This window comes from Leguminivora glycinivorella, chromosome 15, assembly GCF_023078275.1.
Source record: "Leguminivora glycinivorella isolate SPB_JAAS2020 chromosome 15, LegGlyc_1.1, whole genome shotgun sequence".
NCBI classification, from domain to species: Eukaryota; Metazoa; Arthropoda; class Insecta; order Lepidoptera; family Tortricidae; genus Leguminivora; species Leguminivora glycinivorella.
Window position 1 is genome coordinate 4,177,238 of NC_062985.1, and position 11,156 is coordinate 4,188,393.

Here is an 11,156-nt window from a genome sequence, read left to right on the forward strand (position 1 = left end):
GTAATGACACACTCTACAAAACTCTATACATTTCCTTTCTTAAGTTAATTGTTTTCGATAATATTCTAGTATGTTGTAGAACATTCTAGGTACTTCTAATGTGAGGGTATATAAAGCCGCCCTCGTGATTGGTTTAGTTAGATTGAAATAAAATGGACGAGCGACAAGTTCGAACACTTTACTTATACGAGTACTTGTTAGGCCACAGTGCGCGGGCTGCGGCTGACAATATCAACACTGCATTGGGCGCTGGAAGTACAAGCCATGCCACGGTGTCCAGATGGTTTGACCGTTTTAAATCAGGAGACAGGAGCCTTAAAAGTCAGTCACGCTCAGGGCGACCACCTGCATTCAATGATGACGATTTACGCCGCGAACTACAGTCGAATCCTGATGCTACTACTCGTGAATTAGCGGAAGCACTTAACTGCAGTCACCACGCTGTGGAATACCATCTGCATGAGCTTGGGTATCGAAAAGTTTTGGCTCGATGGGTACCGCACATCCTTACCGACGCCAGTCGTGCAGTCCTTGTTGCCATCTGTCAATCACTTTTGCTGCGACCCCGACGTAAAGAGTTTTTGACTGATCTGGTTACGGGAGATGAATCATGGATTTATTATGAGAACGATACACGTGCTTTTTGGCTGCCTCGAGAAGAAACGCCACCAACTCAACCGAAGCTGAGTCAAAAGAACCGCTTAAAAGTTTTGCTTTGTTGTTTCTGGGACTCGCAAGGCATGCTGTTTCATGAACTATTACACAATGAAACTGTAAACGCTAACAAATATTCAACACAGCTCACCGAACTATCTTCTGCTATCAAGAAAAAACGACGAAGACGAGCCACTGTAATTTTACTACATGATAACGCTCGACCTCATGTCGCATCTACCGTTCGCCAACAGCTGCAGAACTTGGGCTGGGAGACGATACCCCACCCACCTTATTCTCCAGACCTCGCACCATCAGACTTTCATTTGTTTAGAGCCCTGAAACGACATTTGCGGGGTAACAATGATTTCCATGATGTACAGGTGGAGTTGAACAACTTTTTCGAGGCACAGCCATCAGAGTTCTGGGCGAAAGGCATCCAAACTTTGCCAGATCGTTGGCAAGAAGTCATAGATGCTAATGGTGATTACATCATCGACTAAGCTTTTTGTATTGTAATAATAATAAAAAATATAAAACGTAAACCAAGTGTCTCATTACTTTTGTGCCAACCCAATACATTGGTATGACCAGACCTAAGAAAAGGATGATAAAAAATACAAAACAAACGAAATTAATCCCGTCCCGAATAACTCCGAAATTATTTAAAAGAGCAGATCTGGACCGGAAAGGCCTGCAGGCAAATGTAAAGTTAATGAGTGGGCAGATGCACGGGCACGCGCGGTAACGCGTGCCTGTGCCCGGTGCCTTAAAACTTGCTGACCGCTGTTGTCCATACACCCGCACCGCACAGTAAATAGTTATTTGCTATACAAGGGAGCAAAGTTGTATTTTAACCGTGTGTGGAATTGCAACACGAACTAGCGAATGGATTCTAGGGTTGAACTACGAGCTAGCGAATGTATTCTATGGTTGAACCACGAGCGAAGCGAGTGGTTCGAAAATAGAATCCTGAGCGAAGCGAGTAGTTCAAAAATAGAATCCTGAGCGCAGAGAGTGTTGCAATTGATAGGACCATGCGCGTTACGCCAGACTAAATTAATTATAGAGTTTTATCTACTCAAACTTTATTTCAAATAAACTATGCCGGTCTTGCCCGCACTGACCTTAGTGCATAATGAAAATAATGAAGCTATACACCTGTATTAGAGAGACAGACTAAGTAGGTAATTACCGGTGGTCGGGGTTTTGGCTAATTGTAACAGCAGTGATAAAATTTCAAGCCCGTTTTAGAGCCCGTGTGAGCTAGAAAATAATTATAGTGTAGGTAATAATTTTTATAACTTAATAATCAGCAATAAAAATTAGGTACCTACGTAGGTAGGCAATTTTGCTCGAATTGGAACCAAATACCTGATCACTGCTAATTGCTGATTAATCATAATAGTTTATTGAAGAAATGACCTACAGTAGGAATGGGCTCCTTGTGGTTTCCAAAGGTTTATACGCCTTTGAACGCGAAGGACGCAATCAAGGGAAGCGAAGGTGCGGTCCCGGTGGAATGGCTCTATTCTCATACCTGTAATCATTGATAATATTGCCCCATAGGCGTAGGTACTTGCCTCGTGTGACCTTAAACTACAACGAAAACTAACATTATCCTATCTAAATGCATATCCTATTTGATTTGAGTTCATACAAATATTACCTATTATTTAATAGTGATTTTAGACTGCCTACCATACTCGTACCATCATCGCATCGCTGGATTCGTTGAGAGATATACGTGTATTTACGTAAACCTCACATATAATACCTGCCGTACTCATTGAGAACACATGAGAGCAGCTGAGGCCGAACCGGTCAAAATAATCTTGGCACTGTATCAGTCAGTAAACATGCATGTTAAAAATCCGACGCATCACCTGCTACCATTCACGTTAGGCACTATATATACCTATACTCGTTCTTATTATTGACTAAAAGTAAAGTTATGATGAGTCATGAGACAAATCTACGAATGTATTCCCTAAATGTTTCTCCGAGAGTCCGTTTATGAGCTAGCTGCAGGCATTTGAACTTTTTTATTGCCAATTAAATTCCAATGGGTCTTTGAACTAGTAATCCGTGCTTAAGTCGTTTTTAGGGTTCCGTAGTCAACTATACTGGGAAGTGTTGTTGCAACTATATGGTTGGATAGGTATTTAAAAATGAATAGAGGTTTACGAAAATCATTTTTTTAAATTGTTAATATTTTCGGAAATAATCGCTCCAAAAGTAAAAAAAAAAAATGTGGCCCCCCCCCCTAATTAACTTTTGAACCATAAGTTTAAAAATATGAAAAAAATCACAAAAGTAGAACTTTATAAAACTGTTCAACCTATCGTAGGTTGAACAGTTTAAAAAAAAATACGGGAAACTACGGAACTCTTGGCCGGTTTTTATTTTGTTAGATTTGCATTTGCTGATGACACGAATCCTTCTTCACAGTAAAAATAAATACGTTTGACGATGAAGGAAGTTTTATGGGTGATCAAAAAGGGATCATAGAAAAAAGTTTAATAGATAGCCACGTGGCACCCACACCGGGCCCAAGCTTTCAATCTAAGACAGCTGCCTTAAGAAGGTTATTATCCTAGGCGCTTCTACCTCAACCGCGCGCGGGTTAACAAAGGCGTCAGCTGCCCGCCAGCTTGCGTCGTAAAAAATAGGCCAATAATTCCATGCGAAAAAACTTAAAGAAATGTTAAAGATGGCAGGTGCACCGCCAGCTGTGAGCGCACCTTGGCCCGCGGCGCCGCTGCCTAGAACGGCTTAAGAGTATTCTCGGGCGCAAGGCACTTACGCGCTTTCGGGCGGCCGCCATAATGGCCGGCCTGCTGCCGCGGTCAAACACATCGCTTTTGTTTCCTTTTGTGCCCCGAACATTAGCCTTTATCCAGGGCCAAACGCATAACTTATGCAAACTCTCATCGCTTTTGCACAACCCTGCGGAATGTAAACTTTATCACGGAGCGGCGAGGTTTTGTTTACCGCGACGTCATTAATAAGACGACAGAGTGCAAGAGTTACGTTCGACGTGCAATTGTAATGGCGGCACCTCGACAACATCCTTTGTTATCAGTGAAAGTGGCATATTTACGTAATTAACCGTAATTTCCTTGCATTTATGTAATTTAAAATTGTATTTGTTGTTTGAGTTATTATTGCTTGATCCAACAGACAACCATCGCCAATAAGTAGGTAAATAGGTTGTTTTAACAGTCTATGAAGTTATTAAACTTAGGGCTTTATCCAAAACCATCTACCTACTTTAGAAATTTGGCTCAACAACTGCTGACTTATCAGACGATCTCGCTAGACCAAAGCAATCCAACTTCCTAACTAATATTTCCAATTCAGGAATCTACTGCCTATGGCTCCCCACAGACAGTCTTAAAAATTCATAATCTTAAAAAAAACTTGTATGCAATCTGACAGTTCAAACTGACACTGACAAGACACTGACAGATCTGAACTGTCAGATTGCATACAAGTTTTTTTTAAGATTATGAATTTTTAAGACTGTCTGTGGGGAGCCTATGAACGTATTTTCCATAGTCGTCGCAAACAAATAGGTACTTTCCTAGCCTTCCGACTATGACCCTTGTCCAAAGCACACAACGTAGGTATTGCGAAACTAACGAAAACGAATTCCTCGCTTGAGTGCTTTGGCTCTGATGATTTGCTTGGAAATTGCATCTGTTAGATTGGACCTGTGAGTACAAGTTTAATTAAACATTTAAAATACCCCCGCGACTGCACTTTGACCTGAAACCTTTTAAACTGCTTTGCTAAAAGCAAAATCAAAAGGACTTGGTGTGAAAAGTCTGAATGGTCTGTGCTAAGATAAAACTTCGTCTTTAGATTTTGCAAAGCGGCATTGTTGTCGTTCATTAAGTAAATTGTTTTGTATGTATATATAATATATACACTCGTAAGCATGTGAGTTTGTTATTATTACACATTACTTAGTTACTTAATTGTTTTACAAGACTAGACAATAGTTAACTGTTTTACAAGGGGGGGAAGTTGTTGCCTAACCGCACGTGATAATATTGATACCCGAGCGAAAAATGCCTATCTTGAATCACGAGCATAGCGAGTGGTTCGAAAAGTGGAATCTTGAGCGTTGCGTTGCGAGGGTAAGATTAAAAAAAACTGTACCCTAAAATACGCCTATCTTGAATCACGAGCATAGCGAGTGGTTCGAAAAGTGGAATCTTGAGCGTTGCGTGGGTAAGATTTAAGAAAACTATACCCTAAAATACTCATATACCTACCTATATAAGTATATAAGTACTATTTAAAATTATTAAGAGTGTGACTTATAGTTAATTGAATGACGTACCTACAGTCTCTCTCTGAGTTCTGAGGCAATATATTTTCCCGAAACAATATTACTTAAACTCGTATATGTAGGTATAATTTAAATTCACGCATTCAAGTTGGCATATTAAGAGGGCATTCAACGAAAACGTCGTAATAATGTAAAATTGATAGTTTTAGTCGGCAAAATGCTACACTTTCCGTCATCTAAAAGACTTATTAAGTTCAGGATTCGATTAGGACATCTTCTTAACTTACATGTTGTGAGACTGGATTTTTAAAAACTAACTCACTTAATTAATTATGATTTTTTTTCTGGTGCATGTTTAGGAAAACCCGCGAAAAGTGCTGACTTAGTCCGTCTAATTTGTAAAATTTGGATAGTTTTGAATGCTTCAAGTGGTAAATTTATATTATGTATTTTTTTTTATTTTTTTTTATTTTATTGATTAGGGAAACAAACAGCATACATAATTTCTTATAGTTTACAACGATATGTTAACACATTAGCCAAAACAGTTTCCACTGAAAGTTAGTACATACAATTTTGCTCTGAGAGACAAACATGCGATTAGGTATCTTTAAGTTTACATTACATAAATGTAACATAAGGATGTAAAAAAAAAGTAGAAAAGAAATAGTACTAAACAATGAAATTAAACAATGAATTACAAACCAGTATAAGTAGTTTGTGCGCTATAACTGCTAATTCTAGAATAACTTACACTAGTTTGACATTAACCAAATGAAGGATCCTATCTATTTATTGTATACATTTAAAGGAGATGTAATGTAATCATTTAGCTGATGCTTTCATTGCAGTAACAAATTGCCGGAACTTTAAATGAAAGATATCCAGAGATGAATATTTATTGTTATAAATATTGCACGCTCTTATTAGGAATTTATTTTGAACATATCTTTTACGACTAAAAGGAATACAAAACAGCTTAGTAGATCTAGTTCGAGAGCTAGGACAACGAAATGATATTTTTCCTACAAGTTGCTGAGAATCTATTATATTATTTAACAATTTATACAAGAATGTCACATCTCTTTTTTCTCTTCGTGTCATAAGACTTTCAAAGTGATCGCAACTATAGTCTTTAAATTTGTAATTAAGATAACGAATGAATTTTTTTTGTATGCGTTCTAAAGCATTTATATGTATAGAGTAGAACGGATTCCATACGGTGGATACGTACTCGAGATTAGACCTTACAAATGCATTGTACAAGAGTAGCAAAGTGTTTGGGTTTTTAAAATCCTTACTTTGGCGGACAATGAATCCGAGCATCCTGTACGCTTTAGCTGTTATTTTATCAACATGAGTTACTAGCTGTAGCTCGCTGTCAAGATGCACTCCCAGATCCTTTACCTCGCTCACTCGTTTAAGGGTTTGTTGTCCTATTGTGTATTTGTACTGGATAGGTCTAGGTTTTCGCGTAAAGGTAATCACTGAGCACTTATCGATATTTAGGTAAAGGTTATTACTTAAGCAATACGTGTTTAATCTATCAAGATCACTTTGAAGTTTGTGACAATCATTTTCTGATTGAATACAGGAAAAAATCTTTGTATCGTCTGCATACAATAATACTTTAGAGTTAGAAAAATGATTGGTGATGTCGTTAATATAAATATTGAAGAGCAAAGGTCCCAAATGAGAGCCTTGAGGGACGCCTGACGTTATTGGGACAAAAGTAGAAGTAAATCCTTTAACTGTAACAGCTTGAGTCCTGTCTCGTAAGTATGATGTAAGCCATCGCAACAAATCACCGTGAATACCAAAGCGTTCCAGTTTCATTATCAATATGGAATGAGAAATCTTGTCGAATGCTTTGGAGTAGTCTGTATAGATTGCGTCGACCTGCAAATTCTTGTCCATAGAGTCCATTATATAGTCCAGAAACTCACAAAGATTCGACTCGGTAGACCGCTTGTCAACAAAACCGTGCTGTTGTGTCATTAGCAATGGTCTTAGTATCGGATATATAATATCATAAATTATCTTTTCAAATAATTTGGGAAGAACTGACAATTTGGATATGCCGCGATAATTTTTTATATTGCTTTTGTCGCCGTTCTTGAATATAGGTACTATTATTGATTTTTTCCAGACTTTAGGCAATGAACCTGTTTTTAAAGAATTATTAAACAATATACATACTGGTAATGCTAGAGTTTTACTACAGCGTTTTAGAAAGATAGGATGGATTCCATCTGGGCCGCTCCCTTTGGATTCATTTAAGGTTTTCAGATACTTTTCGACTGTTGGTAAAGTTATTTGAATACTATTGAGAATATTTAATGACGTGTTTGATAATACGTTATCTGCGACATTCAGTGAGTTAGGAAGGTTTCCGGTTGGCTCAAAAACTGACTGGAAAAAAATATTAAATAGGTTAGCCATACCGTGTCCTTCATTGGCTGAGCTATTATCTAGGTAAACAGTTTCTGGGAAGCCTGTGTTATTTCCACCCGATTTTGACTTTATAAAAGACCAAAAGGATTTTGAATTGAATCTTATGTTACTTTCGGATCTATATATAAATGAATTATAACACGATCTTTCCATGCATTTAATTTGTAGTCTTAAACTTGAGAAAACATCGTAATCGGACGCTCTGTTGTAGATTTTCCATTTTTTATGTATTTTTTTCTTTTTTTTTTATCAAATTGATAAGAGAATATGTGAACCATACCGGATATTTAGTTTTAGTATTGGAAATAGTTTTAGAGGGAATCAGTTCGTCTATAATTTGGTTAACTTTTAAGTAGAAATAATCCACAGCTTTTTCAATATCGTTAGGGTCCAATTGTGCTTCCCAGTCAATTTTGCTCAAATTTAAATTAATTTTGTCATAGTCTGCTGCATAAAATCGGCGGATAATACGTGGCGAAGGTTTTAGGTGACGCTCAATCAAACCTACATCAGTCGTTACACAGAAGACCGGGTGATGAGCGTCAATGGGGACTAATGGATCCACTGTATTAACATTACAGTTACGATTAGATAAGACTAAGTCTAGCTGCCTACCATTTTTGTTTGGAATGTCATTGAATTGTTGCCATCCAGTGAAATGCAAGAACGCTGCGATTTGTGTGGTATATCCTGCACTACAATCTTCTGAGACTACTTCTTTGTTATAAGGCTTTAGAATAGAGTAAATGAGGATATGATGAATCCAATTTGTTTCAGAAATCACCTCGGAATAAGTGTCAATTTCTTCGAAAACTTACGTGTTTTTGAAGTAGTTTTAATATAAAAATAATGTGCAACGCTTACTCAAACAGATTTTATGCAAAAGTTTTCTATTAATTGCAATTTAATATTTTTGACGATTTTTTAAAAATGCCTCCTTATTACCGGTTACGCGCGCTTGCGATGTCAGTACCGCGGCAGAGCTTGTAGAGGCAGGACGTATGTTAGTCCGCTCCGCACGCGGCTCGACGATCGCGAAGTTATTTTGTCATTGTGTGCGGCACCCGCCGTGTCCAAAACCGCACTTGTGTGCGTGTTTGGCTGTACTGTTGCATGTATACTGCGACCGAAAACTTTGATCCTTGGGTTGACGACTTTGGTAACTAACTAATTAACTTGACTAATATTTTTAGTAAGTATTATTTATTATTGAATATCATTTTAGGTTACTGACTCGTCTCAACAAAATCTTTGACAATAGATGGTACTCAGGATCTGATGATGAAGTCAGATGGTAGTCATGAGTTCTCATCAACCAGGTCTTGAAACCATTTCGTGTTTGGGCTCGTTTGATTCACCTCAACAAGATCTTTGACAAGAGGTGATGGTACCCAGGATCTGATGATGAAGCCGGAAGGTAGTCATGAGTTCTCATCAACCAGGTCTTGAAACCATTTCGTGTTTGGGCTCGTTTGGTTCGTCTCAACAAGATCTTTGACAAGAGATGGTACCCAGGATCTGATGATGAAGCTGGAAGGTAGTCAAGGGAATTCATCAACCAGGTCTTGAAACCACTCCGTGTTTGGGCTCGTTTGGTTCGTCTCAACAAGATCTTTGACAAGAGGTGATGGTACCCAGGATCTGATGATGAAGCCGGAAGGTAGTCATGAGTTCTCATCAACCAGGTCTTGAAACCATTTCGTGTTTGGGCTCGTTTGGTTCGTCTCAACAAGATCTTTGACAAGAGATGGTACCCAGGATCTGATGGTGAAGCCGGAAGGTAGTCAAGAGTATTCAACAACCAGGTCTTGAAACTCTTCTGTGGTTGGGCTCGTTTGATTCGTCTCAACAAGATCTTTGACAAGAGATGGTACCCAGGATCTGATGATGAAGCTGGAAGGTAGTCAAGAGTATTCCACGACCAGGTCTTGAAACCACTTCGTGTTTGGGTTCGTTTGATTCGTCTCAACAAGATCTTTGACAAGAGATGGTAATCACTCTTTTATACTCTGGCGCATCCACTGTCTCAGTGTGTCAACAGTCAACTAAAGCAGGTAGGCGTAGCGTAGAGTTGTATTTCCTTACAAAAAACTAATACCTATATGTGGACCTTCCTGTGCTCCATGCAATTAAAACAACATAATATTTAAAAACCGGCCGAGAGCGTGTCGGGTCACGCTCAGTGCCTACACTGAGCGTGGCCCGACACGCTCTCGGCCGGTTTTTAAAGCCGCGTTGGTAAATAGCCGCTCGGCTCTTCCGTAGTTTTCCATATTTTTCAAAAACTACAGAACCTATCAAGTTCAAAACAGTTTTCCTAGAAAGTTTATAAAGTTCTACTTTTGTAATTTTTAAATATTTTTTAAATATATGGTTAAAAAGTTAGAGGGGGGGGACACATTTTTTTTCCTTTAGGAGCGATTATTCCCGAAAATATTAATATTATCAAAAAACGATTTCAGTAATTCATTTTTAAATACCTATCCAACAATAAATCATACGTTAGGGTTGAAATGAAAAAAAAATCACTCCCTACTTTACGTGTAGGGGGGGTACCCTAATAAAACATTTTTTCCACTTTTTATTTTTGCACTTTGTCGGCGTGACTGATATACATATTGGTACCAAATTTCAGCTCTCTAGTTCTAACGGTCACTGAGATTATCCGCGGACGGACGGACGGACGGAGGGACAGACAGACAGACATGGCGAAACTATAAGGGTTCCTAGTTGACTACGAAACCCTAAAAACACATTTTAAATATAACCGATCTTAGTTCCATTATATATATGTACCTAGAAAACATCATCATCTTCCTTGCGTTATCCCGGCATTTGCCACGGCTCATGGGAGCCTGCGGTCCACTTTGACAACTAATCCCAAGATTTGGCGTAGGCACTAGTTTTTACGAAAGCGACTGCCATCTGACTTTTCAACCCAAAGGGTAAACTAGACCTTATTGGAATAAGTCCGGTTTCCTCACGATGTTTTCCTTCACCGAAAAGAACCTAGAAAACATATCATATACAAAATGAAATAAAACTAAGAAAACGGATTATATTCATTATACGCGATATAATCTGATTCCATAAATTTATTTCATGAGTAACTATCGCGGTGACAGAAGACAATATTATATACACAATTTATTATATTATAAAAGTTTTTTAATTTATTTCTTCCAAGGCTACACACGTTTTAATAAAAAAATCTGTGATAAGTTTAATAATTAAACTAAAAGGTCAAGTATTTATGCACGAAATCATGTATGCAAATATGTAATATATATGGTGGTGTTTTTACGCAAGTATCAATAATGGTTAGTCCGCAACGCTACTGACGGCGTGGCGGTACCGACCATGAATGCTATCCCTTTCGCTCTAGCCGCACGTAAGGTTGGTTCGAAGAGGATCGCACGCTATGTCTGTACCGCAGGCTACAATCGTTATGCTTCTGGTTATAGTGTGCGTCTGCACACAGGCGCACGCCAGCGCCGCCGGCGTCGAAATGCGAGCAAGCGGATTTTTTGAAAGCGCTCTTAAACCATGCGACTCGATCCGAACTTCAAAACACGTTAAATATTAGATCTAGATACGATATGGATAGAATAGTCAGTATCAGACAGTTAAATAAAAGTCGATATTTTGAATGTTTATCATATTTGTTAGAACATTGCAGTTTTACAAAGAATATGATTGTTTTGCGTTCACTGCTAGTGGTTGGGGGCAACGCCCCTTCGATATTTGC